Source organism: Ambystoma mexicanum, chromosome 2p (genome assembly GCF_040938575.1).
Source record: "Ambystoma mexicanum isolate Mex_15411 chromosome 2p, UKY_AmexF1_1, whole genome shotgun sequence".
Lineage (NCBI taxonomy): Eukaryota > Metazoa > Chordata > Amphibia > Caudata > Ambystomatidae > Ambystoma > Ambystoma mexicanum.
This window is the reverse complement of record NC_090923.1, coordinates 896,126,608-896,151,700: the sequence shown is the minus strand read 5'-3', so window position 1 is coordinate 896,151,700 and position 25,093 is coordinate 896,126,608. Positions and strand designations below refer to the sequence as shown.

At 43.0% G+C, this 25,093-nt stretch overlaps 1 protein-coding gene across 1 annotated transcript in view; it reads left to right on the top strand.

Moving 5' to 3' along the window:
* The window catches only part of MEIOSIN (meiosis initiator), a 589,598-nt gene that overhangs the window by 25,063 nt on the left and 539,442 nt on the right, over nt 1-25,093 (top strand). The window lies entirely within an intron of this gene.

Genomic DNA, 25,093 nt, shown 5'->3' with positions numbered 1-25,093 from the left:
TTCTTTTGCCATCACATTCTTTCCTGTCGTCTCACACTCAATACATCCACCTATCATTCTCTCCACATCTCGATCAAATCCCGGTCACCAATAATCATTTCTTAACACACCGTTGGCCTTTGATATTCCTATATGACCCTCATGGGCCACCTCCACTAACCTCCTCCTCAGGACCTTTGGCACCACCGCCCTTTCATACTTATATAGAAGGTCCCCTTCAATCCTCAATTCCATTCTCACCTCCCACAAAGCTCTCTCCTCTCCCATTAACAACCTCTTCTCAGGCCACCCTTCATGTACAAATTGCATCACCCTCACAAAATGTTCATCTTCTCAGCACATTTAACCACTCCTTGGTGATTATTCCTTCATGGTTTACAAATACAGAATCTGTGATTACCTCATCTCTCTTCTTATCATCCTCATGTTCATTCACCACCAATCCGGAGGCATGGTCAGCAAATATATTTTTTTCCCATGTACAACCTTCATACAAAATGTGTGTCCTTGCATTCTCGCAACCCAGCCTGCAACCCTTCTCGAAACCTTTTCCAAACCTTTCCTCTCAAATATATCTTTCAAAGGCTTATGATCGGTTTTGATCACAAATTCAGATCCCCAGACAACATTTTTGCCTTTTCTACTGCCCAATGGCAGGCAAGGGCCTCCTTCTCCATTGCTGAACTGCTTCTTTCAGATCCTCTCAACATTCTTGATGCATGGGTGACCATCAACTCTTTTTCATTTTCTCCATTCTGTGACAACACGGCCCCAATGCCGAAATCACTCGCATCCACTGATATCACACACATTGTCTGTGTGTCAAACATAGCTTGGGATTTTGCCATATCTATCTCTTGCTTTATCTTCTGGAACTTCTTCTCAAATTCCACACTCCACTAGAATTCCACCCCTTTCCGCAAACGTTTTTTCTCAATTTTACCACCTTATCAGCAAATCCACCAACACATTTCTGGTAAAATTCTACCGAGAAATTGTCTTAACTCTGCTTAACTCTCTTAATTCTATCGACTATATCTTTCTTGGGTTTTAAACCTTCACCCAAAACTTTGTGACCCAGATATTCTATAGTTTCCTTTCTGAACAAAAAATGTTCTGCTCTCAAGGTCACTCTTCTCTCACCCAAAATATTCACCACTCTCCTGAGTTTCATATCATGACTTTCTTGATTGTTACCACTAACAATATGTCGTCCTGAAAACAACATACTCCAAGGAGACCTCTCAGCAACTTGTCCATTACTTTTTGGAATACTGAAGAGGCCGACACCAGCCCAAATGGCATCCTACAATATTTAAATACCCCTCATGGGCTACAAACACGATATGTTTCTTGGAATCCTCATCCAATCTGATTTGATGATATCCAGAGGACATATTTAATTTAGAGTACATTTTCCCTTTAGCCACTGTGGACAACAATTCTGCCATATTTGGCAAAGGGTATCTTTCTGCAACAACACATTCATTCAATGCCCTCAAATCAACGCATAACCTTAACTCCCCACTGTTTCTTTTTTTACTACCACAATGGGCGACAACCACTCTGTGCTTCTTGCTCGTTCAATCACACCTGCTTCCTTTAGCTTCCGAAGTTCATCCATCACCCCATTCCTTAAAACCGTAGGTACCGGTCTGAGCTTCGCCACAAGAGGCTTACGTCCCTTTTTCAAAACTATGATGGGTATCATAACTTTTACACACCCAATTTCTTTTGAAAATACTTTGGGATTTTCCTGAACAATTTGCAATTCATCACACCCATGCACAACATCTAACACTTGTTCAACAGTATTTGGGTCTAATCTTATGTGCAAACCCTTTTCTTCCATCCAAGTAACGTCTCCCCACTTTTGGGGATGTATACCTTTCCTTGTGTATCTCTAACTTTGAATTTTAAAGTGGCAATGTTTCGGACAAATGTTTTTGGACAAATTGTATCCACCTGGCATCTTGTCCGATGGAAATAATTTCTCGACATCCCCACCAACAATCTCCCCATAAATCTACCGAGACATAAGAGATAACTTTGCATTTTCCCATAATTCACTCTGAAAATCTCAGCGGTTAACATCTTGTTATCTTTTACACTTAGTCTGGCAACACAAGCCATTGTGTGTTCAACTCTCTTGGCTATCAACAGTACCTCATCTAGATCTGGATCATCTTTTAACCAGATCTCTTCTCTAATTTTGTCATTATATCCGTAGATCATGAATTGATCTCTTATATGTTCTTACAATTTCTCCCCAAATTTGCAGTTAACTGCCAACTGGCATAAATCTGTCACATACTCTTCAACTGATTCCCCTTCCTGTTGGTGCCTTGTCCCAAAATTGTACCTTTCCAACATTGTACTTGTTCTCACTTCAAAGTGGCGATCTAATTTTAAAAGAGCCACCTCAAATTAATTTGCACCACTTTCCAAATCCATTTCAGAAATCTCGGGTAATGTCTCATATATGCTCTGACCCTCAAATCCTAAAAAAGGCATCAATAATGATACTCTTCTTTCAGCAGAAATAGAGTTACCACAGGTGGGCCTTTATGTAATGCAGAAATCCTTTCTTCCACGCTGCCCACTTGATTTTTGCATGCCCTGGACTTGCCAAAAATATTTTGGCGGTCCTGGCACACCTGCTACCTCCATGTGCTCTCACCTGCCTCTCTGGTTTGTTGCACTCACCACCAAACCGTTCTTGTTTTGTGAAACCGCTCCAGTATTTCTTTCTATAGGTGAAGTAAAACACAATGCTGTTGCAACACGTGTATCCTCCCCCGTAGGCCCTGGACACACGTGCTGTTTAACCAAATACTCCCCAAATTGAACGGATGCGCTCTCAAAACGTTGCTGTTCCTCTGTATATAGATGAGGATGTATCAAATAAGTTTCCTTCCTCTTCCACCCGCTTCACGAGCGTGTAATAGCTCTTTCGGTACTCCCTTTACTTTGGATTCTTCACTATTAGCGCGTAATAACTCTTCGGGTGCTCCCTTTACTCCTCACCTTTACCCTTGATATCGTTGCCTGGTAATCTTCCTCCTTTCTTACTTGCTGCTATGCAAACGTCACATCACCACCTTCTCTCCCGTTACGTGATTATTCACTTCCCCATATTCACTGTGTGCTATTGGAATCTCCTAGCAACATAAGAGCCTTCCGTTGTCCACGGAAGTACCTTGCATAGATTTTGTACCTTGCGTAGCTACACTGTCCTTGTACGCAGTGTTTACTTTCACTCGTTCTCGCTCGCCGCTGTTTACTGGGTCGTTTGGCAATGTAGGGATGCCTCTTCCCTGATTGGTTCAGCTGCGACATGTTGCCACTGTAACCTTATGCCGCTTAACAGTCAAATTAAATTGGCAGCTTTCCTTTGTACGCTACCAGCTTAATTATGGCAGGGGGCGTCGCCGGCGCCACAAATTACTGGTGCGTGTCGCTACGATCCTCTGTCAGTTTTTCTACGGAAAGCTCTCAGACAGGATCTGGGAGGCCGCTCGTAGATTGCTAGGCAACCCCTATCATAACAGATTTATATGATAGACCGGCGGTTGCCGCGCTTTCCAATAACTCCTTTGCAATATCGCAAACGCTGCCGTCACTTACTGTCACTCTCTGCTACGGCTGATGAGGAGAACACCAGTCAGTTGTTCCCAGTCAAACATGGTCCTTGTGGTATGAAGTTAGCGCTGGCTATCCATTGCAAATTCACATCAATCACGGCAATCCAGTTATGCAAAATTCCTCCTGGTGGATGGTGGGGGTCAATCCTCCTGGCCACTGTAAAGAAGCTTCTCACACAGTTGGGTTTCCATAGAATAAAGACTTTATTTTTTTTAAGCATAATTCTTAAGACCCCCAGCACATCCTTCACCAACACTTTAAAAGCCAACAGATCTTTCTTCTAAGGAAAACATTCCAATGTTACTCAAACAATCTATATGACATGGTTGGAATGGCATTCTAACTTGCCATTCAACCTTCTAATATTATCACTATATAACAGTTATTTATAACGTGCTTAATACCCAGAGGATTCTAAGCACGGACCCGGAGATCGAAACTGTGTTGCTCTGCGTCATCTTGCTTCCAAGACGAGCACATTGCCCCTGAGCTATCCTCCCGAGACTAATGGCAAGTGCCCTGTAAATGAGCAACACAAGATTACTTCCTTGAATCTATTTGAAGTTGATGGCCTCGACCAAATGACTGAACTGAAAATCTCAGACTTGTCTATGTATTCCATTCAGGAGAAAGACTGTTTTGACATAGGCTGTAACCCAAACCAAACTAATTTGCAAGTAATTCATCCAAGTGTTTATAATATCCAGTTCACCCGTATGTTTGCAGGGAACTGATTCTCTCTCTCAAAAAAAAACATACTTAGCTAAATGTAACTTTTGGAAAGCAAAGTGAATCTAACATAAAAACTCTTTTAGACTCTTGAAGAAAAACAAACATTTTTATCCAAACACTCTATGAAGAAAGCCACTTGTTTTAAGCTAATTAAGTCACGTTTACTTACGACTGGTTCCCAACGAAGTCTCTATCTAAATGATAGAGTTATTAAACAAAATAAAACAGAGGCCATCTCCAATTGGTAATGTCATGATTATTCATGGATTGCATGCTCTCTTTGTTAGGACCTTCAACCCTTAGAAGTACCACTGTGAGTCAATTGTCCTCAAATGATTAACTTCTTATCCTGGAACACTCTAGGCCATTCACAACTCTTTAACGATTCCAAATCATCACCTTTTGCTCTGCAAGTTTGACAATCTTTGTCTTCAAGAATCTTGGTTAATGGAGGGGCCACTCATGGATAGCTCCTCACTTTTAACACCCCGGCCCTTAAAGGTATTTAAGGGTGACCTTATGGTGGCCTAATTACCCCCATCCGTTCAAACCTGATTACCAAGTGTGTCAAATCGGAATCCGTAAGTCAAGACATTTTAGCTGTAACTGATCCTTTAACCACTCTTTCATCTGACTGGTTGTTATTGAACATTTACTGGAATCCAGTGGAAACCCATCAAAATCTCCTCTTTGAACGTATTAAGAACATCTTGTGTGACTAGAACGAGAATCATGCCACACTGATCCTGAAGGCTGGAGATCTCAATAGTGATTGTATAGACTCAGAACAGGCAATTTTTAACTTTGGGGAGGAGGAATTTTCGAGCTGTAATATTAGAGGTGCGGGCTAGACTGCTTTAACAAATGTATGGGACCTCTATAGAATTAATAGTAATATAGCGGCTGAAATACTCCTAAGTTTACCTGTAAATGCATCTCGGAGGCAGAAATCCTTGACTATGTTTTTACCTCAAGATTTATTTTGGATAGGTGCCAATCTTTTAACGTTCTTCACTCTTCTGTAAGTAACCACTTACCTTTGCACCTAATTATTGATCTTGTAATTGGCCTTAGATCCTCAGTGAAACATCTAGCCTCTCTTAGAACTGATTATGCAGCAACTAGATTGATCTGGACTGACAAGTCAGTAAAACAGTACAATGTAGCCGGTTTATAGTGATATTTTCGAATGGCATATTTTCGAATGCCATTATGTCGATGCAATTTTGCCGAACATTTTTTTTCCAAATGTTTTATTTTTTATTTTATGTTTAAAATGGGGGGATCCCCCCTAAACCCCTGTTTTTAACACTTTGTTTTTACTTACCAAACAAAAAAAACATATAAAATAAAAAAATCTTCGAGAAAAAAAATGTTGGCAAAATGTTTTCGACATAATGGTGTTTCGAAAATATGTATTCGAAAATATGACCGGATACCAATGTAGACATCAAACCACATGTTAATTATGAATACAACTTCGGGGTTGATAACTGCTTGAATCCTATGAGTTCATCTAGTCTTTTCAGAAGACTGGTGACTGATTTAGAGAAAAATGTCCCCCTGTCGAAATGTAACTCATGCCTTCATACAGTTCATACATATGATGACTTACTGCATGGGATAAAAAAAGTACTTGGGACTAATTTACGCTATGCTCGAAGACATTACCACAGTGATTAGGTCAAGGTAATAATGAAGAAACCTAAACAAGCCTATTCAAATTGGGTTAAATCCCACTGCTCCAGAGAGACTCAGTGCGCATGCCACAATTTCTTATTACTGATCAAAATAGAAGTTTTGGGAATTTAATTTTGTTCTCAGGGGCCTAATCAGTTAACTACTCCCGTAAACTCCATATTGAAAGAGACTTGTAAATCACACTTTGTGAAATTCAAATCCTGAACACACATCGCACCTATACGTCGTAATTCTGATTCGTCCTGTGCCTTAATTTCAAACAACAAGATATTTTCATTAAAAAAACGAAAGGTTCTAGAGCTCCAGGTCCTGATGCACTATGTAATGTAACCCTAAAGGGTGATCCAGAGATGTGGGCTTATATCTTGTTCCACGTTTTTACTCACATTTTCGCAAATAAAATGTTTGAAATTTCTTGGGCCACAGCCTACATTGTACCAATTTATAAAAAAAAGGGACAGGTAAACCCAGGTAATTATTTTCCGATTGCTTTGTTGTACGCCTTTAATAAGATCTTTACGTCCATTCTATTGGGGAAACTTGAACAATGTACCCAACAACTAGGTGTACTCAAACGTAACCAATCTGTTTTTAGGAAGAGGATGTGTACTTCCCTGAACGGTCTCATCATCAAACTGCTGCAGACCCAGACCATGATTAAGAAAAAAAACGTTTCCATGGCCTTAATCGACTTGACTATGGTGTTCAAAAAGGTCAATCGAGCAAACTATGGCATAAATTGAAAGGCTGGGGCTGTCCACACGCCTTTTCAAAAATGTTGATGCATCTCCACCATAAAACCCTAGTCCACTTATGCTGTACAGGGAAGGTTCTTTAACTGAGCCAATTCCTACGGATCGTGTCCTCTGCCAGGGCTATGTCCTAGCGCCGACCTAATTTAATCTGTACATAGCTGATGTGACTGACTACCTGAAGGCTGGCAATGCTTTTCCTCCACGCCTTGGTACTTTACTGATTCACCATCTTGATGGTTTTACTTTGCTGGATTAAACCCCCATAGGGCTACAGCACTCAATTAATTCTCTCTCCGCCTACACCAAGAACTGGATTTAGAAATCAATCCACAGAAATTGAAAATCATGATTTCTGCTCTGACCAACAGATTACAACACAATCTCAATCAAATATTTAGGTTTCCTGATTAAAGAAAAGTACAACCATACCTGTAATCTAAAACACATAATCCCTTGCATTATGGCTTTCGTATCTGAGATGCAAAAACTGCATATTAAATATGGTATGTTTTCTCCATGCTTCATTTTAAAAGGTAAAATTATTCCTGCACTGTTGTTCGCACCTAAATTCAATGACCCTATATTTCCTTCATTTAAGGTGGAGTGGAAATTGGTAATTGTGGTAGCACTTTTTCCATATTCCTTAAGGGGATCCCATCTGGGCCTCATTACGAGTTTGATGGTATCTCGGCTGTAAATGCGCTGAGATACTGCCACTTGGCTCGGCAGTATTACAGCTGGATTACAAGTGCTGGTAGGTGGTGTTAGTCCCCATTAATTGGAGTCCATAGGACTCCATGGGGAATTTGGCGAAATGACCCCCGGCGGTAATTCCATTGTCGATAATTCCGCTGAACTTGCTGCTTTTTGGCAGAAAGGTGGCAAATTCACCTCCTGCTCTTAGCTGGAGGTGAATCCTCCACCTCTCCGCCAAACTCTTTGTACGGCGGTGCGGTAATGTGGCAGTAATGGAGCTGTAATTCTGTTACTGCTGATTTTTACCGCACTGCTGAGGCCAATTGTCTCTTTATGCCAGATTGATTCCCTTACCAAACTCTTTGTTTGTGGACTTACTTTGGCTCAGCAGGGCTCCTGTGTAGTTTTAACTACTTGTATTTCACACTATTCTGCATTATTAGATAAAATTCAGTGCAACCATAGACGATTTTACTTCCAATACCCTTAGTATAAAGATAACGTTACGGCTGGACGACTGGATTAATACATTTTTGGAGAAAACCAAACATAAGCTGTTCTCTCAATTTCCCCATGAGAATAAGAGATTGAAGCATCTGCCAAATTACTTACAAATCTTTTCTAATGCCTGCTGGCGGGCTACATTTATGAGGTCAAGGCTCAATATCTAACCTACCTTGGAAATATTGGTCGCCAGATGCAAGTTGGATCCACCATTCAGAGGTTGCCGTTTGTTTGAAATCGGAGAAATTGGAAACTATGAAACACTTATTTGTAGGCTGTCCCAATTTACTACCACTACATGAAAAATATTTTCCGTCCACGACATTTACATTTTTAAAGCCTTTTAGCAAAGGATACTAAATGGGAACCTTACCTCTCTTATCATAGGTGCTATGTCATTTATTTAATTCGTCTTGGGATGAGTTATGCCATTTTTTAATGAATTTGTATCTTTTAGAATGAATTTATATTTTAGAATTCATCTGTACTCTTGATAAGATTGTCACGTTTGTAATTCTTTTACTACATAAATCTTGGTTTCATTTTTTCTCTCTTGTCTCAGTTTTATGTGTACTATTTTCTTTGTAAAGGTTTTTTTTAATTAAACCAAAAAAAACAAAAAAGTAATGCATACAACAGCAACACATAGATGATAAAAATATTAATCTACTGCAAAAACTAAAGACACAGATTTATATCAAGTGGGAGTTGCCTGTATCACTTCAAATGTAAGCAAAAAGGGGCCCCAGTTGAGACTAGATTATCCCCATTCACGTATCAAAAAGGCCCCACTCCAACAGGCCAAGATCTGGCTCCTTAGACACAGAAACTGTGCTGCAACTGGCTCGGGAATCACGCAAAAAATCCAGTTCTCCACTAAAGGCTGACAAGAAGATGGTGCCGGAGCCAAGTATTGGTTAACAAATGTCATATTGGAGCTTGCTCAATTGTATGAAAGTACAGTAGCTATTCAACTCAGGGTAACTAATTTTTTCTTTCTTGTTTATGTAATTCGGGAAAAGTGGAATTGGGGCCGCAGCAGTCCTTGTGGTGTACATCCCACCCCGCATAACCCCCTCTCGTGCTCGAGATTCATCAGCACCCAGAAGATATGGGGCTGTGTTCTGTGAATAACTGCGTAACTGCGATTCACCCAGTGGAATACTCAATGATAAGACCGCATGGAGGCCTGTGCTTGGCAGTTGGTGTGGGTTGAATTCATCCCTGTTATTTTTTGTTTTCTTTCTTTTGCTATTCTGAACTCTCACTCAAGCGTTTCTATCTGGCCCTCTTTTCTTTCCCAGTTAAACAACAGAATTGGCGGAGTGCCTTAATAGCATGTTCCGTGTGGGGGCCATATTCCTTTTCCTCAAGTGAGTAGCCTGGCAGGCCTGCAAGGGCCCAGTAAACTGGCTTGTACTCAGCTCATATCACTTATAGTTAATTTCGCAATATGGTCAATATTGTATCCGGAAATGTGAAAGGCCTTAGGGCCTCTATTAAAAGGCAGCGGGTTCTTCATCACCTGAGTAAATTAGATGCTCGTCTCGCAAAGAGACGCACCTCAGGGCAAAATAAGCTGAAAGGGCAATTGGTCGGTCAGGTGTGTGTTTGAGACTGAGGACCGCAATGGGGAGCGGATTGCCATTCTGTTTGACAAGAAGCTCTCTGTATTCATTGGGAGTACCTGGTCAGATGATTACAGCAGATGGGTCTTGGTGGAGTGCTCAGTGAACAAATACCCTTTAATAATACTAAATGTTTACGCCCCCAACCTAGCAAATCCCCAATTCTGGCATAACATATGTCACATGGTCCAGAAGTTGAACTCCCCGAACACAATTATACGGGAGACCTTAGCCTCCCAGTTGATCCCATACTGGACAGGAAATCCCAGTGTAGTTACAAAGCTTCCAAAATGCATAGATTCTTCCAACCCCTCAGGGCTTGAATATGCATTTCACTCATAAATGCACTTTTCACATTCAATGCTCGCCCTCGGAGCACAAATTAAAAGAACTAGTCAAAGCTAAATGTGAATATAATAAAGCAAGTACGTATAGGGCTTCTGGCGTTGCCCTGAAGATGTATTTGTAACACTTGGGGTTTCACCCTAAGTAACCATGGGTAATCCAGAAGTGGACCCCTTGTTCACTGTGCTTTAAAGAGGCTCAGCTTCACCTCACTGAAGAGGCCCAACAATGCCGAACCACGTTTCTGGGGCTGCTGGTGGTACTCTTGTTCAGATGAGAATTGCCTAGCATTTTGGTGCTGGACTGCCCTTGTGGGTGGTACCAGATGTTAGGGAGAATTCTCTGTATAGGCTAATTTCCCAAACCTAGTGAGTCCCCCAGCAGCTTTGCTGGATTTTTGGGGTTTATTTTTTTCTCCTGCTAAGAGTGAGACTCTTTTTCTCCCACTCTTAGGCATGATTTGAGAATGTCCTTTGACTTTGCAATGTGTTTTATGGGCTATGGGGTCTTTTACTCCATAGGGCTTCATGTGTTTTTGGTAAGTGTGTTACACAGCACCCTCAGTGCAGTAACACAGGGGTGTCATAGTGACCCCCAAACATAGACTCCATACCCTGGGACTGACTACTGTTTCCCAGGGCATGTAAAGTCACCATTGACTTTACTAGTCTTAAATTGTGAACAGAACCAGTACAAACCATCATATTGTGGAAGTACTGGTAGGGGTAATTAGATTGCCCCTGGGTCTGTTTTTCGAGGGAGCACTGTGCAGTCCCCCCTCGTCGAGTTTCAGGCTGGTGGCAGTGGTTACCACGCGAAATATTCCACCGGAATATTTCCTATGGGATTTTCCCATTCATTTTAAAAGCACCACTTTTTTTGGTGCAATGTTAAAGATACCGCCGGGTTATTTATTTAATATTTATTCCCTGGTTGGGTCTTTTTGCCAGGACTCGGTTTTAAAATGGCGTTTGTGTTTGCCTCTGTAACTCCAAACCCAAGTCGAGCCCTTTGTTCCACTTTTGGCGGGCTTCTGCACAGAAGCCTCCAAAAGTGGTGCCACTCTGTCTGGGTCTACAGGATGTGTGGGAGGGGGGAATAGGCACCCTGGACTGAGTTGCCTTGGCAACTCATGTCACACTCTTGTATGATTGGCCCAGCGGTGAGCCGCCCGGCTCACCACTTAGCATGTTTGAGTGACAGCTAGGACTGATGAATGGGGCTTTTCTGCATAAAAGCAGGGCTTTAGGGACTGGAACTTCAGAAGTCGCCACAGGACATAAAGAATCCGAAGAGGAAGAAGCTGAGCCGACCTGCAACGACGACACCACCGGACGACAGAGAAGATCTTCATCCTGGAGAGTCTTTTCCTTTGAACTGGTGGGGTTAACCAGTTCGCCCTCTTTTCGCCTTCCTGGATCGTCTCGTGGTCGAATCGCCCGTGCCAAGCACCCCGGCGGCCGGATAGCCACGTTTCACCCCTACCACGAATAAAAGGGTAGTACCTTTTAACCGGGGAACTCCGCGGCTGGTTTCTTCCCTGGCAGTGCAACGACCTCCAGCTTTCCTCCACATCGAGATCTTCTCTTCCCCTGGACGAAGCACCGACCTGCACCTGCTGCCAGGAACAACTGCCCCCGCTGGAGCTTTCTCACCATTTCAGGTACTGTGTCCTGCCTGGTCTCCCTTGCAACAGACTGTTCAAGGTGTCCCTTAAATCCTTGACTCTATATCCTGGGGTGACCTGGGACCTGTTAACTAACTTTTCTGAACTGATCCAACTCCTTTTGAACTATCTGCAAAGACTTTTAAAGTGTACTTCAACTGTGTGATCTTGGGCACATTACGCCTTGCTCTCTCCAAGAGTGGGCCTGGCCTATGAACTTTTTGCTCTACAGTAGACCCTGCCTTTCTTGACTTGCTGTGGTTCTTTTAAAGTGTTGGTATTGTGTGTTTTCATATTTCTGCCTTTTCCCTCCCTTTTTAAATAATTGTTGGAGTGCCATCTTGGTTAAGCGCTCACCTCTATGCTGATAATAAGTGGTGTTTCTTAAGACTTGTCGAATAATTAATCAGGGAGGTGTATATATTTCTAGTGACTGTGTTTGAACTTGCTTGACATATTAGTGCCAGTGTATTTTTACAAGTATGTTTTTAAATAAATAATTATATACTTTTATACCAAAGCTCTGGTCAGTGTTTGCTTGTGCTACTGTATTTTTGTACCTAATGTGTATACTCTATATACTGCCTAACTCTTCTTGAGAGAAGTCTGACTGCTCAGCCACAGCTACCAGGTAAATCTGGGTGGTACAGACTGCTACCAATTGGGTTTACTGCCAACACCTGTGGTCTTAAGCTTTTTGCAGTGGTCCCTTAGGGAACTGCACAGGTTTCTGCCTAACACCAGACTGATATGCAAATGAATATCTTTTCTCTGTCACTGGGGCAGTGAGCAAAAATGTGGTTGTAGACCCTCCTGAGTGGAAGAAATTCCATAGAACAGGGTATTTGACCCATGTTCCTACTGAGTAGTGGGGCTCCCACACTGTTGTTACATTTGGGATTAACCAAGGAATGGCTTTGTTTTTAGACCTTGACCAGAATCCGACATGGTACGACCTAGAAGTGTCCTTGAAGAATCCTTTCAAAACAAGATCCCCATATACTGGCCAAACCATCCCTACAGGGGGTTTGGCCGATCCGTTTTACTTGTGCAATGTTGCAGACCTGGAGATTGGGGACTGGATATGGAACTCGCCAACCTGGCATTTAGCGCCTCTGTTTTAATAGTAAGGTGGGAATATCTGATAATGTGTTTCATTGGCCCACTTGGAAGGAGCAGGGTATATTCTACTTAAATCAGATCTGGTCAGCCCCTAGTAAACTCCTTCCACTAGTTGCAGGAGATATTTAGTTTACCTGACAGTGAATTCTTGAGATATATTCAGCTGTCTAGATGTGTAGGTAACATAGTGACATGTGAGAACGATTTTCCACATGCTTGGAAGAAGCCTACTTTGAAGGTGTCAGGCATTTATGGTACCCTCAACCAGAACTGTAAGACACATCCTAATAGACTGACTGAAATGGCCTGGAATGAGCCTAAACTACCCAGAAGCACTACATGTTATATAAAAGAGCACTCTTCACACCACCCCGACAGACACAAGTGGGAAAGTGCTCAGACCATGTGCGTTGTTGGTCTTGTAAGGAAGAAAAGGGCACTTTGAAACATATGGTGTTCCTTTGTAAAATCCCATGGTCCTTCTGGGCATCCATCTAGCTACGGATAATGCACAACTGCTGCACTCATTGTCCTTCTACTCTGAATCAGTACTTATGGGACGTGTGCACCCGTGCAGGGATGGGATAATGATAGACCTAATGAATGTACTGGTTGGTGGAATCAAGGAATTTTATTCTTTACTAACTTAACAATTTCTTCGGCGTACAAGATGTTGACCTCAGGACTTGCAGCGTCATCATCTCATGTAATATTGTCTCTCCCACACTTTATCGGAACTTACAATGGCCACTGCAAGTATTGGCGCAGAAAAAGTAGAAATTATATAAATCCCCCCTCTACAACAAAACATACTGTCCCTAAGCACCTCCGAAGTAGCAGATTATAGTTATCTGATTACCCTATTTTACGGTTGTAATGAACGCTTTTTCTGAAGTACAGATGTATTGTTCCAATGAATTACTTTATGAATCTCAATAAAACATTTAAATAGAGAACTGCTGTGTTTTGGGTAGAGGGCTAGTCTGGGATTTCTTGGTTTTGTTTTGTCCTTTTGATATTCACGTTGCTGCTTTGCTGATTTCCATTAAAGAGGTTTTCCAACCTTCTATTCTGGATTATTTATGGATGAAAGATTTTCCTGTTAAATTGGTGCCGCCAAGATGTTGGATCTTACTACTCTGTGGCGAAACCCAAGAGTTGTTGCATACAAGTCTTAGCGATCCAGGGCCCACGGAAAAAGACAAATGAATGAGGGATCGATTGAATCGCACCTGTAAATTTCAGGGAGTAGACAGAGCAGCTGAAGAATAGAACCAACAAGGTTAGAGTTCGTAAGCACATGTAATTGGATTGCTTTGTATAATTGTCTGTCTCTGATACAGAATGAAATATAAGTGTAACATCCAAACACTTAAAACCACACACGATACTTAGAAAAAAAAATAATGAACACTGGAGTAAGGCGATTAGAGAGACATTCTTACATAAATGAGACTGTGATGAAAGCGAAGAAAAAATATCAGATGCAAGATTTGTTGTCTGGGCTCTCCACCCTCCCTACCCTGGCCTTAAATGTGCGATCATAGACACGTTGCGTGCGATAGAGACTTTGATATTTAAACTTTTGTTTCAACTCTTCCTAGAAACAAAACTGATTCGACTTTCATTTCCTCCTCATATACCTGTTTCCTGTGTTCCTTTCCATACCTTGTCTCTGAAACACTGTTTGAACGGGTTTGATTACTGGGAGAAAGTGAACTGTGGTGGAATGGTTTATGCATGAAGCACAGTTAGGGCCTATAAGATTGTTGTCCCGTTCATACAGCGTGACCGTTCTGCCCCTTATGTTGATTGTTCTTTCAGAGGAAATAATGTTTTTTGTTTAGTTGACACGAGATACCTCGCTCTCCGCATTGAAAGCTTCTGAATTTCCTCATGCCTTTTGTCTGATGAAGTGATTGACATGTTGGTATTGGGGGTACTCCTGTAGTCCTATGACTGTCGCTTTAGGTCCTATCTCTGAAGATCATGCCTTTTTGTTGTTCCACCGATGGTATAATTCAAGATATCCCCACTAAGCGGGAATTAGACGTTTTAGCTGTGATGTAGGAAGATGTCGATACAAAACTGGAGCCTTCGGATGACACTCTCTCATTGCAACAGGAACTATTAGACCGGGATCCTCTCAAATTATGGCTCACACACGCAAGTAATGTGGGATGTGCGGCTCAATGTTGACCCTTTGAAAATAACTCTAAACTCAGCCAACCCCTACTGTTTGTTCCATAGTATTCCATTTATAAGGAGAAGATAGTATTTGCCGCTGTTATTGAACCAGTGCTTGAAGAAGGAATTATTGTACCCTTTTGCAGCCCTTGTATCACCCCCATTCTTCCGATAAAGAAGTCAGGTAAAGAGGCGTATTGTTTTGTACAGGAACTTTGCGCCACTAATGCAGTGGTTCTCCCCACTTTCCCTGTTGTCCCTTACCCTGCTACCATTCTGTCTTGTTTTCCAACTACTGCCACTCATTTTACTGCATTGTTTTATACCTGAGGACGCTGACAGCCATTATCTTTTTGCATTTTCGTATACAAATCTTTAATTTGTGTTCATTATTCTTCCTTTAGGGTACGTAGAAAGTCCCACCATTTTCTCCCATATTCTGGAGAGAAACCTTGACTAGCTCAAATTCAAAGGATGGATGGATAGCTCAAACATATTGTAATAATTGAACTGTGTGCTTGGCTCATAGCATGGGATGGTGAGTGAAAACAAATCCATCTGCACATGCAGTTTCGGAAGGTCCTTTTCTAAATATGCAGATCAATTTCATAGAGCTCCCCAAATGTTTCAACTTTGCATTTTGCATACTTGCGGTTGATATTTTCTCTGGATGGGTAGAAGCCTATCCCTGCTGGAGAGCAAATGTCATCACTGTTGCAAAAAAGTTTTTACTTGATTTTGTTTTCCGATTTGGGCTTCCTCTAATTAGAGACAGTGACAGAGAAATTCATTTCACTGATTAGGTCTTTCAAGAGATCTGTAAAGCCCTTGCTATATCAGCAGTTTCAATGTGCTTGTCACCCACAGTCCAGCGTCACAGTTGAACGCTGTAATGGAGATTCTGTGGTCCCATTGTCCAAAGTGTGTCAAGAAACGGCTCTTAAATCGTCTGCAACCTTTCCCACAGTTTTGCTACACATGCGCAATAATACATACAGAAACATGGTCTATCTCCCCATGAGGCCCTTACTAGGCGCCCTATGCACATGGGCACTGATCTCCTATTGTCCGTCGATCATCTGATTCTGCACCTCAATGACGCGAAGGTTTTTATTTATTGCAAGGCCCTTATAGAATCTGTTAATTTTCTCAATTCATCGGTAAAGACTCCCCTAACTGAACATGCGACTTGCCCCTGTCACCTGCTGCAACCAAGAGATTACATGTACATCAATGTAAACCAATGAACGTTGGCACTGCAACCCCGCTTGCATGGTCCTCATCTGATCGTGCTCATCACTCAGACTGCGGTTAAGTGCCTGGATGTCCCCTCTTCGAAACATGTGTCCCTCTATCAAAGAGTATGGGCGCCCACCATCTCCCCGGATCTGATCTACCTGGAATTTCTGCCAACGGAACAGAGACCACAGGGGTTTCTCACTATCCTCCAGGCCCGATTCTTCAGTCTATCTGGGAACAGGGGTGACGGCCAATTCCACCACTTCCACTTTATTTGTATGCCCAGATTCGGAAGCAGACCCCCCTGTTCTAAGAATTGTTCCCCATAGTGGGCATTCTTCAGGAATTGCTGTTCAGCCAGCTCTAGCGGGCAGTGATTCCCCCACCATAGTGGAAATGGAATCTAGCCTCCCCTGAGGCATGCAGCCTGCTGAAAAATCTTTCCTACTCAAGGGAGATATACCACCTTCACCCGTGCAAGGGCTACTCCAGAAGTGAGCAAACGGAATTGTATTGCATTGATTTATATAGCACCATTTCCCCATTTATATGGCCTCAATGCGTTTTGTAGTTGTAACACCCCCAGGGACCCAAGTCCAGGTATGGGAAAGTTCTAGGAGGAGGCTTAAGATGCATGTGTGCATTTGGCCAAGAGTAGGACTCGGGAGAGCTGGGTAGGCTCCAGTAAGCAACCCAAGAGGAAAGGCATGTGGGCGGTTGCTGTGGGAGGTCACGACAGAGTGCTAGTGCAGGAACCTCAATGAGTATCCAGCTAGACAGAAATTTAACGTAGGTTGTCGCTGTATTCTAATGGCAGGGGTGTTGAGAAAAGTGTGGTGTTTCAGTGCAAAACTATTACGTGACCAGCTAGACCGAATTTGACATAGTCGTAGCTACATTCTAGAGTGTGTGGAGAGATAGCCGTGCCTGCAACAGATGTCCACCAAAGTGGTGCATTTACACATACCTTAAGCTCTGATAGGCCTATCTTGGATGTCGCTGTGTCATCCGATCTTCTGTGGGGAGAGAAAGCCAACTACCCTCGTAGACCTTTTGGGCATTATGGACAGCCTACCCTGCTAGTCTACCAAATGCAATAGACTGAGTGACGTAGATCATCTTGTCGGAGGGATAGAGAGGCTACCATAGAAACTAGGCTAGTGGGGTTACTATAAAGATAACCTCTCTGTGTGAAATAGAGAGGTTACCTTTATAGTCTGACTACATAGCTCCCATGGTCTACAAATGTTAACCAAAGCAGTCTTTGACTGCTCAATGATATCTGCTTGTAAACACTGTGCGATACAATGGCTAAATTCAGTGAGTAAATTAAAGGTGCAATGGAGGGTTACCAACATATATCTTCGGGCATCCTGGGCAGGCTGAACAAGGTAGGCGTAAATGTGAGGGGGTGGGGGACTGTGGGCTTGGTGTATGACAATCTGTGGGAGTGGAAAGGATCACGTTTATCACAGTGTGCCACTGAGAACGCTGCCGGCCTCTGCTGTGGTGTTAAATTGTTGGTGTTTTGTTGGGTCAGCGCCAGCACCTGTCTGTGAGGAGCAATCAAAGGATAATGTTGAAGAGGGGTTTAAGAACAGGAAGGAAAAAGCCAGTTTTTGAGTGCCTTTTTGAATGTGAGGTGGTTGTCAATGCAGCGGATGTGGAGAGAGAGAGAATTCCAAATGGTGGGAGCTTGGATGGAGAAGGAGGAACCTCACAGTCTGGTGTAGTTATACTGGGGGATAACTAGGAGAAGTGCTGCGCTGGATCCAAGGGTCCTGGAGGGTTGATAGCGTGTGAGTTCATCTTGGAAGAATTCAGGACTGGTGTTTTGGTTGGCACAGTGAGTAATGCATATGGCTTCAAAGGTAATCTGTTGACCAATAGGGAGCCTGTGTAGGACTCTAAGTGTGTGGCTGATGTATTTTCTAGGTGGGAGGCCACTGAGCAGGCAGGCTGCAGCGTTTTGGATTCTTTGGAGTTTACTAAGTTGGAACGCTGATGCGCCTAGATAAAGGCAGTTTGCATAGTCTACCCAAGGGAGGATGATGGTGAGGATGGCAGAGTTTCGGTGTGGGTAGATGAGATATGGGAATATTCGCCTGAGGATGCTTTTGTTGAAAAAGCAGGTTTTGGATACAGAGTTTGTGTTGGGAGAGGGATAGATTTGAGCCCAGCATGCATCTCCAAGCTTTTTCACTGAAGTAGAGGTGGTCGGGTGGAGGGATTAGAGAGTGAGGCGGGGGTTGGTTGGGGGAGGAGAGTGATTTTACCGCAAACTAGGATTTCTGTTTTTCCAGGGTTGAGGATGAGGTGATTGGTCGTCATCCAGTGGTCAATATCCGAGAGGCATGATGAAAGATCCGGACGGGTGGCGCCTTTAGGTGTGGAGATTTTGATGATGATATGGGTATCATCTGCGTAGTTGTAGCAGGTGAGATTGTGGGTAGAGGATGAGTGCAGGGAGTGGGCTGAGATTGATATTGAAGAGGGGGTAGATAGGCATTCTCCCTGCAGAACCCCTTTCAGCACTGGGCGAGATGTGGAGGTGAAAGGGTAGAGGAGCATGATTTACGAGCGATTATAAAGGAAGGAAGATATCCATGTGAGAGCAGTGACTTTATTTCGAAAGGAGTGCAGTCTGTCTAGGAGTATGGTGTGGTCAATAGTATTGAAGGTGGCCGAGAGGTCTAGAAGGATGAGCACTTTGCATACTTTCATGTCTGCCTTTCTTTTTAGGTCATCCCAAACCAACGTCAGGGAGGACTCATTTCCTCTCACGGGTTTGAAGACAGATTGAGCAGGGTCAAGAAGGTTGTTGGCTTCAGTGAAGTATGCTATGCGGTCCATGAGTTTGGCCATGAAACAGGTTTTGGAAATGGCCCTGTAGTTCTGGGGAATGAGAGGGTCGAGCGTGGGTTTTTTGAGGAGAGCTTTGATATAGGAGGTTTTAAAGGCTTCCGGGAAGATTCCCGATGTGAGGGATTGGTTTAGTATTGAGCGTGTGATACTGCCTGCACAGGTTGAAGTTAGGATGTTTTTGAGGAGTGGGGCGGCATGGGTCTTCCGGGATCCAGACGGGCGGCTTTGTGCTAGGAGCAAGAGGAACTCCTGGTGTGAGGTCGGGGAGAAAGCAGAGAAGGATTGCATTGGGAGGGAATTGGGGAAGGGAACAGTAGGTGTGCGTGGAGCGGGTGGGGGCATCTTTGCTATTTTGGTGATGATGGCACTGTGTCTATTGATAGCGATGTTATGAACATGTTCGGATAAGGCATTGCATAGGGATTGGGAGTTAAGTGGGGGTGGGTGTTTTGAGCAACCTGGCAACTTGAATTCAGAGATGACTTTGTGCAATTCCTTACTTGGCTTGTGAGAGTTAAAGATTCAGTTCCCATAGAATGTTTTTTTGGCTTTTCTAATTTCCGACCTGTAGGCCCTTGTTAGTCTTGCCAGGGGAGTTTATTTAGGGGGTCGGATTTGTTCTCCAGGTTCGTTCCAGACGCTGTTTGAGGGTTTTGAGAGATTTGAGTTGGGTGGTGAACCATTTAGGGGTGGGGCCTGATCTCTGGAAGTCCCTTTTAGTTGGAGTAAGGGTGCTGGACAGCCAGTGATCAAAAGTTTGATGGGGGAGGGCCTTCCTGGAGGGAGAGTACTGGGAGTGAGGTGATGAGGGAATGGGCTAGGTCAGAGTGATAATGACTTTGTTCTAGAGTGGGGTGGGGGGGTGAAGGTTGAATGTGGGAATAAGAAGACATCTTTATAAGAAGCAAACTGAATAAGAAGACATCTTTAGTTTCTGCTGGAATTATTGTTTGTTTCTTTTTCTAAAAGATGTGGAGAGAGACAAGGAGCAATGGCAAGGTTGTTGGAAATGTTGCAGTGTGATACCGTGCCCTGAAGGCATCTGCATTTCTTGCTAGAACCGAGTTTATTTATTTATATAGCTCACCAACCCCAGAGGTATCTAGGCGCTTATGCCTAAGAATTTGGTTACATTGCTTATGGTTACAGGTCCTAATGAACAAGAAGTAAATCACAGAGCAGTAAAGTTAAGGTGGTTACCTCACTAAAGTGCAATAGAGTTCAGGTGGGCACAGTGGAGTAGCCTAGCCCCATGTTGCAAGGCAGCAACGTCACTGGTGCAATAAGGTCCATGAGGGCACATTCGTGGATCCTAACCCAATGTTGCAAGGCGGCTACTACACAAAGGTGCAGAAAAGCAAATCAAGTGGGCACATTCGAAGAGCCTAACCCCATGTTGCAGGGTGGCTGCAACACAAAAGATGCAGAAAGTCAAATCAAATGAGCACATTCGAGGAGCCTAACCCATGTTGCAGGGCGGCTGTGACACAAAAAATGCAGAGTCAAATCAAGTGGGCACATTCGAGGAGCCTAACCCCATGTTGCAGGGCAGCTGCAACACAATGATACGGAGAGTCAAATCAAGTGGGCACATTCGAGGAGCCTAACCCCATGTTGCAAGGCGGCTGCGACACAAAGATGCAGAAGGTCAAATTAAGTGGGCACATTCGAGGAGCCTAACCCCATGTTGAAGTGTGGCTGCGACACAATAATGCAGAAAGTCAAATCAAATGGGCACATTTGAGGAGCCCAACCCCATGTTGCAGGGCGGCTGCGACACAAAGATGCAATAAAGACAAATGGGCAAAGGGGTGGTCAGTCCTTTTTCCGAAAAAAAATGTCGAATGACAATTTTTTCAAAAACAAAATGTCGAAAAAAAAATGTCGAATTCCGTTTTTTTAAATTATATATTTATTTTGGGGTCCGGGAGTAAAACAAATTGGTAAAACAAAAAATAAATTAAAAAAGGGGGGTTGGGGTGGAACCCCCACATTTCGAATAAAAAACGTATTAAAAAAAAATCGTCATTTTTTTTTTCGACATTATTTTTTCGAAAAAATGACTTTCGACATTTTTGCATTCGAAAAAATGACTATAAACCGGGCAAAGGTGGTACAGCTAGGCGCAGGGTTCAGGCACACAGGCACATGCATACAACAGGGGGTGACAGATGGGTACAGGGTTCTGGCACATGCATACAACAGGGGGGACAGCTGGGTACAGGGTTCAGGCACATGCGTACAACAGGGGGGCAGCTGGGTACAGGGTTCAGGCACACAGGCACATGCATACCATAGGGGGGGACTGCTGGGTACAGGGTTCAGGCACATGCATACAACAGGGGGGACAGCTGGGTACAGGGTTCAGGCACACAGGCACATGCATGCAACAGGGGGGGGACAGCTGGGTACAGGGTTCAGTCACACAGGCACAGTTGCTGGCATCTTTCTTGTGATAGGTGGTTTGCTTATCCTGCTCAGGACTTTACGAAACTTTGGTTTTGGAACTGTTCCCGATAAATGTTATCTAGCGTTAGGGCACAGACTTGATTATCTCTGTGTTACTGTTACATTATGATCATGTGCGTGCCCCTGCTTATCCTCTCTTTCTCAACTACCGCTGTCACTTTCAACACTACCTGTCATGAGTCAGAAATTCCTGACGCAGACCTCTGGCTTCATAGCGGAAACCCTTACTTCCATGCAAATTAGCAGTATGCCTGTATTCAGAACATTTCGGATTACTGAAATTGTGCTCACTTTCCTCACGATTTAGCTTCTGGAGTCCCTGTCACACCTGTTCTGTTTAATTGTCGAGTGATATTATGCTCGTCTCAGGGTCCCGGTGTCGGGAACCCTGTGTTGGTTATCAATCCGAGATGGAGTTTACTGGCCTTCCATATTTTCCTACATCTGATCAGCTTCAACAAAATCCTGCTTCAATTCAACTTTCACCTCCAGCTACAGAACTCCTGTACAACACCAACCATGGTGCTATATTCATGGGAATTAGTAAATGTAGATATTATCTTTCCACCAGCACCAGTGTGATTTTCAACAATGCCACTTTCTCCTTTGACAAGGTATTCACCTTTATTATATAAGGGAACCTACTTGGGTTGTGGTGTCAGTGCTTACTCTTGGTTGCCCATGGATTAGAATAAGAGTTGCTACACGGGTTACATCCTGCCTGCCATACGTCTTTCTTCAAAGTTTCCATTAGCCCTCCTCTCCCACCTCCCCCCGTTGTAAGAGAAATTCCGGGTGAGAAATCTTCATTGACAGCATGGGATGTTCAATACCTGAATTAGATCTGTAGTTGACCAGTTACTAAACTGCCCCTGTTGTTCGAAAAGGTAGCCAATGATACCATGATTTTTTTTTCTCTGATCACACATGAACAAGCCATTCACACTATGGTACTGCATAATTGAATGGGGTTGGACACTGTTTTGGTGTCCAAAGGGGACATTTGCATTCTCGTGGGGTCAGAATGCTGTACTTTTATTCCTAGCTACGACAGTGACATGACTGACATCTCTCACATATGTAAACCCTAGCAACCCTCCATGAAGATAACACCTCTGTATGGTCCCTATGGTTGTGGCTGACTAGATCATTTGGCTCCTATTTTGTATACCGTTGTGCTGGTCTTTATTCTCGTGCTAGGAATATACTGTTTATTTCTTCTGGCTAAGTGTTTGTTTTCTTGAGTGCAAAGACAGGCCAAAGTGTGAGGGTTTCTGAGATGTTGCTCTTCATGAGGACCTCTGAGAAGCTACTGATCCAAGAATTTGGATTTTATGACATGTATGCCCAGAAACATTAGATGGATAAGACTGTTGAGAAGGTCTCAGAGGAGGGACTGTGGAGATGAGCAATTAGATTAACGTATAGAGCAATTCATGCTTAACCTAAGAATGTACCCCTGACTGCTGTCCAAATGCATTACTGCAGTATTAAAGCATACCAATACATTGCTGCTGTGAATAAGATAAGCCTAGCCAATCTAACTGTGCTCTGGCCTATGTAGGTATGTGCCTCCATGTTTTCTGCAAGATGCTTGCTTTCCTCATAAGTATTTCTGTTTGGCATGTACGAGCGAACATTATTTTATCATATGACTCATGCTCTAATAATGTATCCGAACTTGCAACGTTATGACTGTCCGGTCACAATCGGATAGTCTCGTTATTGTAGATGAAACTAGATTATGCTGACCTGCTCCAATTATAGCTTCATGCAGCTGTGTATCGCAGTGAGTCCTCCTCACCCAAGAGTTAGAGTATTGATAAATGTATGTGTGCTGCTCTGAAGTTTGTGCGACAGGCAGGAAACTGCGAGTTAGTCCTTAAAATTGTCCTAATGAACACTGTTAAGCATGCCACTCTCATGGGAACTAACGTTAGAGAAAGGTATAAGAACTGCTTTGTTTTGGGGAAGGGATTAGTTCATTTGGGATTGGTATTTGACGTCCTGTCAATGCTCGTGCTGATGCTTTGCTAATTTTTATTAAAGACATTTACCAAACTCCTGTTTTGAATTATTCATGGATGAAAGATTTCTCTGTCAAATATATTCAGTTGATCCCACCATGGCTACCAAACCTCATCGAAGACAAAACTGTATCGGTGGAAGACATATTGCTTGAGAGTGAGGAGGAAACAAAGAGTCAGAAAGTTGGGCTACAACGGAATTGGTAAGAAGTCTACCCTTTCGGAGAAACAACAAGGCAGTACACAGTCAAAAGTGGGTTCAGATCGCATAGTCTTAGATCATGAGCAAAAGTGTAGTATAGGAAGTTGCTCAGTACAGAAGCAAAACCCATGGAGACAACACCCAGGATGTTCTAAAGTCACAAAGGCAGTATAACTTAAGTGGAACAAGTGGGGTGGAAAGCAGTGGCATCCTACAAGAAGTTACATCTCTGTTAGATCCAGTAAATATTGAGGAAAACAATGACTCTAAGGACAGGTCTTATGGGCAGCAAGAAAGGGAAGTTGTGGACCTTTCGACATCCATATGTGGGTCTGCACTCATTGAACCCATAGATGACTGTCCATTCACACCCTGTGAACAGATTGCCAACCAAATATTGTGACTGTGAAATGAGCTGTATCCAGAACATTAACACTCTTGTTCAAGAAAAAGAGCTATGTGCTGTGGCCTTCCGCACACAGCTGAGGTGTGCGTGAGCAGTGCATACGTGCAGTGTTTGGAGCGTGAAGGACAGACATTGGTGGGAGCCAGTTGGAAATTATGATTTTGATACTTGCTTTTCATGTGTGAATACACTCACACCTTGTCTGCATTTCCTGTGTCACATGTCTATTCCAAACCAGCTTTACACTGGGTTAGGCAAAATGGAATGTTTAAAAAGGATAAAATGTGGCAATCAGAATTCCAATACCATTTCATTCAGTCACCGATCATCACAGGCCTCTTTTTAGGCATCTGCTGCATGCTTGAAACATCAACCCTGTTGAGGGGCTGGAGTTCATAGCACTAGAGGAATGAGTAATAATTACTATGGCCTTAGTCACCTAGAATGGTCAAGAGTCTAGATGTATTTACCTTACCTTCTGAAAGCATAATTGCTTCCACTCTGTTCCTCTTATAAAGATCACTGCTGGACACCTCACCTTGCCCTCCTTCCAGTGTTATGAATAAGTATCTATTCTAAGCTAATAAATCTGGAGCGGTAACAGTACAACCACAGGAAGGGTATTTTCACCGGCTTCATAACAAACCTACATTAACCTCCTGTTGTCATAGGTCGATGTTGCTCATAGGTGAACATTCTGGTATTTATCTATTCAAAAACAACTGAATATAGTCGTGGTTGGTGTCTGCACCCCCAAAATGTTGTTTTTGTTGAAACAAGAGAAAAAGTTATTTTCAGCAAACTGTGTTCCATAATCCTTCCTAATATTGAAAAAAGTACCTTTTTCATTCATGTTACTTTATGTTTTATCGCTGCAATCCAGCTACCTGCTTCTTATTTACAT